This window comes from Brienomyrus brachyistius, chromosome 12 (genome assembly GCF_023856365.1).
Source record: "Brienomyrus brachyistius isolate T26 chromosome 12, BBRACH_0.4, whole genome shotgun sequence".
In the NCBI taxonomy this organism is placed as follows: Eukaryota; Metazoa; Chordata; class Actinopteri; order Osteoglossiformes; family Mormyridae; genus Brienomyrus; species Brienomyrus brachyistius.
In genome coordinates, this window is record NC_064544.1 from 25,829,264 (window position 1) to 25,834,921 (window position 5,658).

At 45.4% G+C, this 5,658-nt stretch overlaps 1 non-coding gene across 1 annotated transcript; it reads left to right on the forward strand.

The window, feature by feature from the left end:
- The first annotated feature begins 1,521 nt into the window (after positions 1–1,521).
- trnad-guc (transfer RNA aspartic acid (anticodon GUC)) lies at positions 1,522–1,593 on the forward strand. Its single transcript has one exon. It is a non-coding gene; the product is annotated as a tRNA-Asp (tRNA).
- The last annotated feature ends 4,065 nt before the right edge of the window (positions 1,594–5,658 follow it).

The following is a 5,658-nucleotide window of genomic DNA, read 5'->3' on the forward strand; positions in this document are numbered from 1 at the left end:
CATTTCCACCATAGTAGTTTTAGAAAGACATCAGATGACTATGAAACAGCTCTATAAGGTGCCATTTGAGAGGAACAGTGAAAGAGTCAAGGCATCGCGCTACCAGTATGTCCAGGTAAACCACTGGTGTGCACTTAGTGAGTTTTCCTGTATTTCTAAGATGCCTGTATTACTTTACTGTAAGTTTCAGAAACCCATAAGAAAATACGTTTACTGTTACATTTTTTCCTGTGTTCCTTCATAGAGAATCATGGAGTTAGAACTACATGAAACGACCCACATTCTTGTTTTTGTGGACGAGGCTGGGTTTAATCTGTCCAAAGGCCGGAGACGTGGTCGCAATCTCATTGGACAGCGAGCCACAATTGACACACCAGGCCAACGTGGGGCCAATATTACAATGTGTGCTGCCATTTCAGAGAACGGTGTGAGCACACATATTCCACACATTGGGCCCTATAATACCCAACTTCTCCTGGCCTTCCTAAATGCACTTTACAGAGACCTGATTCCAGAACAAGAAAGAGGTTTGGTTAGACCACATTTGCCTAATTATGTTGTTGTCTGGGATAATGTCAGCTTCCACCGAACCAACAGTGTTAGTGACTGGTTTGCTGCACATGAAAGGATAACAGTGGAATTCCTTCCACCATACTCTCCGTTCCTAAATCCAATAGAAGAGTTTTTTTCAGCATGGAGGTGGAAAGTGTATGATCATAGACCACAATATCTCAAAAATTTGACCGTATTTCTCTCTGACCATTTAAAACATTTAAATTATTTTTGTGATGCATCAGTATCAATAGCTACAACGTCATAACAGATATAGATATAATGCGGTTCATACTTTTGAAGTTGATGCGTATCTCCCGAAAAAAATCAACTCCAGAAGAGTCCGCGTCTGTAAATGCCTGAACTTCGGAATCGATCCTACCTTTGTTAGGCGCGGCATCTGTGTCTTGCAGCTGTTCCCTTGGATAAAGATGTTAATTGTCATGCTTACAGCATCTCGATCTCCGGCGTTTGTGAAGTTGGGATTGATGCTGTCCTGTGTTTTTTTTTTTCCTTCCACACTTAAGCTCTGCTTGTTACTGCCCCATAGCGGAGCGCAAGTGAAACGGACTACCGGAGATTTGCACTGTTTTTCTGTTAGTGTGTATAATCAAAATATGACTCAGTTTGGCCAGTTAGAAAAATATGATAATAGAAAAGTATTCTTTTCCTCTCACTTTTTTTTCTTGATTTAATTACCGACTTCACGTACTTACACTGTGTCCCGTTGCACGATGTAATATTGCGAAACTATGATTTTGTGGCAGTGTTTTGTAAAGGAATTTTCCGTTTAATCATCGTCTTAGTATAAAGCTATATGGTTGTTCTGGTATCAGTGGACGTACATTATGTATTTTTTCTTCTCTTGAGCACCATGGTCATGACATGAAGCTCAGTCATTGATTACTCGCAAATGTTAGTAGTCATCCGCTGTTTATCTTGAAGATGTAAAAGTAGTGCGCGTACATCTCCTCGTTAGTATAGTGGTGAGTATCCCCGCCTGTCACGCGGGAGACCGGGGTTCGATTCCCCGACGGGGAGAGTCTGCATCTTTTTGCCTCGGTCTCAAAAGGCACCAAGCTAGAACCGGCCCCGTGTTAGTGGAAACGGGGCTTGTGACTTGTACTCATGCATAATATTCTGCGGGTCGCTCAGCAGCGCAGCATATGAAACTAGACTCGGATTGTAAGTGTGTGGTTTTGATAATTGATGTATGGATGGATGGATCCTTAATAAGAGATATAAACAATAAGGTCCAGTCGCCAACTAATCATGTAAAATACGTCATAAACTCATGGTTGTTAAACCCAGAATAAAAATGAAGACGTATAACTAGGAAAGTCAACTTGCACATTTCAATTTTGGTTCGATATAATCACGTTGTCCTTAACCCTCCAGTGCAGGAGGGGACGGTAATGCGCATCGAATGTTTCCGAACCTGTGTGTGATACAACCGAGGAAGAGCCGATGACTTCGGGGGAGGAGGGGCAGGCGACTCGGAAGAAAAAGCAGCAGAACCCAATGCAGCCTGTAGCCCATTCAAAGGCCTACTGTTGGACCTCTGCTTATTTTGCAATACGTCTTTAGTACGGACTGAAAAATGTCCGATTTCGATGAGTTTGAGAAGCAGTTAAGCGAAAATCGGCAAGGTAAGTTTGGCTTTGAAGATCGGTGTATGCTCCCTGTTTTAGGGTAATAAAGTGGCCGGCGTGTCCTAGCGCCGAGGATGGTGCGGAGGGCACTTCTGCTGGTTCCGAAAAGAAAAGCGCGGCTGGGAAATCGGTGCCTTTTATCCGAGCGCTCGCCGATTCTGAAACCTGCCCGATTCTTCTTCTCCCAGCTGCCGCAGGATCCCCGAAAACTGACCGCTTTGGTAAATCAGTGACATTCTTTGCTTGGCATTGTTATAGAGATCGCTAGGCCTGCATCCATCAGTGCCCGGCGTACATAACATGGACATTTCAATGAAACGTTATTGGGGTGCACTCGATGTGAAAGCCTGCGGTTTTATTTATTTAATTATTTACCATTATACACTTGGATCATAAATTGCGACCCGCGTATTTTCATTCGCAGTAACACACTATGCATGGATGTTTGTTGCAAGCGTTATATTTTCAAGATCACGTTTAAAGTTTTATGCAAATAAAAACGACCGCGACCACTTGATTTAAAGTCCGCACTTAATAACAGTGTTAGTTACTTGGTTTTTAAATACTACGACGAGTTTTCTATATAATGATATGATTTTGTCTCTTTCCGATGCACAATAGCCTTTCCCTTGGGTCCGAAATGCTGGCCCTGTCATCCGTACAGAATAAGTCTTTCTCACACGATCGCCGTTTCTTCATGATGTATAGACTCTAAAAATCAGCCGCGTTCCCTGGAATCATAACAACTGCTTTTAGGTCGTTATTGCAAAGTCTTGCACCTGTATCTACCTTTACAGCGGATAGCAGTAACTAACAATGATGTACAGTTATATAACAATACACATATAACTTCATTAAAGTGCAGAGAATCCAGTAAACTGAATAAACTTAAGCCATACTAACGCAACTGAAATATACAACATGCGTTACAACGGAGTCGAAAGTAGGATTGATTTATGTACCTATCAAATGGCAATCTTGTCATATCAGCTCCTTATCACTAAATCACTAAAATGTCATTCGAAACGACCTGATTCGGCTAGACGAGCACTAAGTGCCGCCGTGTTTGATAAACTAGCAGTTCCAGTCATTCATATCTGCGCTCTGACTATGCCTGCGATTGCGGTAATTGGTTATTACCGATTTACGTAAGATGCATTGGCCGCTCCGTGTCTGTACTTTTGCAGCGGTGCATTACCGTAACGCTGTTATAACTGATGCATGAAGCTGATTCCTCGAGCAGCACCTGCGTTTAAATGCTTCACTGAAAACTGCACCTTCAGGGATTTATTTAAGCTTCTATATGAAGGACCTGCTGGGATAGAAAGGTGATATTTTATTGCTAGTTTAATAAAGTGCTGTCTGTCAGATTGAAACGATATTAATTACCCATCCATCGTCCAACCAGTTATCTTAGTCAGGCTCCCCTGGAGCCTATTCCAGGCAAATTCCCCATACAGAGAGCAGAGGCAAAATTCAGGCCTCCAGACTCGGAGGCGTGAGGCAACTGTACTCACCACTGTGCTCCTATATCATTAATTAGTCTGGTTATGTTTTTATTGTTTCACAACAGACTGACATTCAAGGGGATGTCCTTGTGCCCTTGAAATTATTAGCCATTGAGAGATGGGTGTGTTTGTTTCAGGAGGGTGTGATTGAATATGTGAATTGAATGGAGGTGCTTCATTCTGGTGAGGAAACTGGGGAGTTAGACCCCGTACCACATCTTGGTCTCCGTAAGTGACTTTTAAGGCATAGCGCTGGGTCAGTCAGCATCCAGCACCCCAGGGAAGTTGGTAATATGATTACTCTGTGACTCATGGGCTTCAAACCCACAACCATCCGGACACACATTCATAATCCCTCTGAGTTACACATCTTGGATTTATCGAAATGGATGGTAGGGGGGCAGTCATGTCGCTCCGCCCACCGTCTCACTGGTACCACGGTGTCGTCCCCCAGAGCGGGAGAAGGAGCGACACAAGAAGCGTAGCCGCAGCCGGTCTCTGAGCCGTGGCGAGAAGCACCGCCGCTGGAGCAAGGACTCCAGGGGGCGGAGTCACGAGAAGCGCAGCAGCAGCCGCGACCACAAGGGTCGTGACCGACGGAGCAGCTCACGCGAGCACAAGAAGCACAGGTACCCCCCCTCACGGTCCCGGTTACAGGCACTGAAGCTGATATCTAGCATGGTTTGAGGCCTCTTAACAAGTTTCTTTCACAATCAACCAATTGGTTTCTTCGTGGTGGGAAGGGGGACTGTACCCATATTAAATTTTAACTGGCGTTTATAAGTAGCCCCCGCCATAGCGATGGGACCTCAAAGCCAGCCTAAAAAGTGGCGCATGGTCACACCCTCATGACCTTAAACTGCCTGCGATCCAAAGTTAAATGTAAACATTCTGCCATCTGTTTGTTTTTGCCAGATTCTGAGTGTTTACACTGTATTGTTTGGGGAAAACAACCTTCTGTTTTGTGTTTGGGCAGCTACTCTCCTCGGAGAAGCCGTAAGAAAAGGACATACAAGTACTGGGATGTTCCCCCTCCGGGATTCGAGCACATCACCCCCATGCAGTACAAGGCAATGCAAGGTTTGGATGCGACGCTTCCATGTGTGCTAGTTCAGTATTGCAAGGTTATGGTATATTGGTTGCAATGAAAGCATTTATTCTGGAGTGCCCTCCTCCCCCCTGCTGGTCAAAGAGGGAATAACACTTGGGATGATTTCAGACAGTGTGAAGAGAGCTTAAACCTAGGGGTTAGAAGCAAATGAAGGCGACGATCCGGATGTTCTGGCCGTCCCTGGTTGGGGTCTTGAAGCCCTTTCTCCTCCCCACAGCTGCAGGGCAGATCCCCACGATAGCTTTACTGGCAACATCCACCACCAGCGGCGTGGCAGTGACGCCCACCCAGGTGCCGATGGTCGGCAGCCAGATGACCCGGCAGGCCAGGCGGCTTTATGTCGGCAACATCCCCTTCGGCCTGACGGAGGTGAGTCCAGGCAAAGTCCCGCGTTGCCTTCTGTCATGCATACTGGTGTCATGTGTAGCTCAGTGAGTTAGGACACTGAGCCGGTCACAAGAAGGTTGTTGGTTCAAATCCCTTGGGCAGCAGAGTGATTTCACCATTGGGCCCCCGAGCGCAGCCCTTAAGCACTATTTGCTCTAGGAACTGTCTGGTCCTGCTTCTTCAATGAAATGTATGTTGCTTTGGATGAAAGTGTCCGCAAAATAAATAGATAAATGTACTAGACTTGTCAGTCATTTTTTTTCTCGTTTGCCTGTTTTGATGTCTTCAGACGTCTGCCTGTCTTCATTCAGTGTGTCTGCCTGTCTTTTTAGGAGGCCATGGCGGATTTCTTCAATACCCAGATGCGATTGGCTGGCTTATGTCAAGGTCCCACCAATCCCGTCCTCGCTGTTCAGATAAACCAGGACAAGAACTTTGCCTTCCTTGA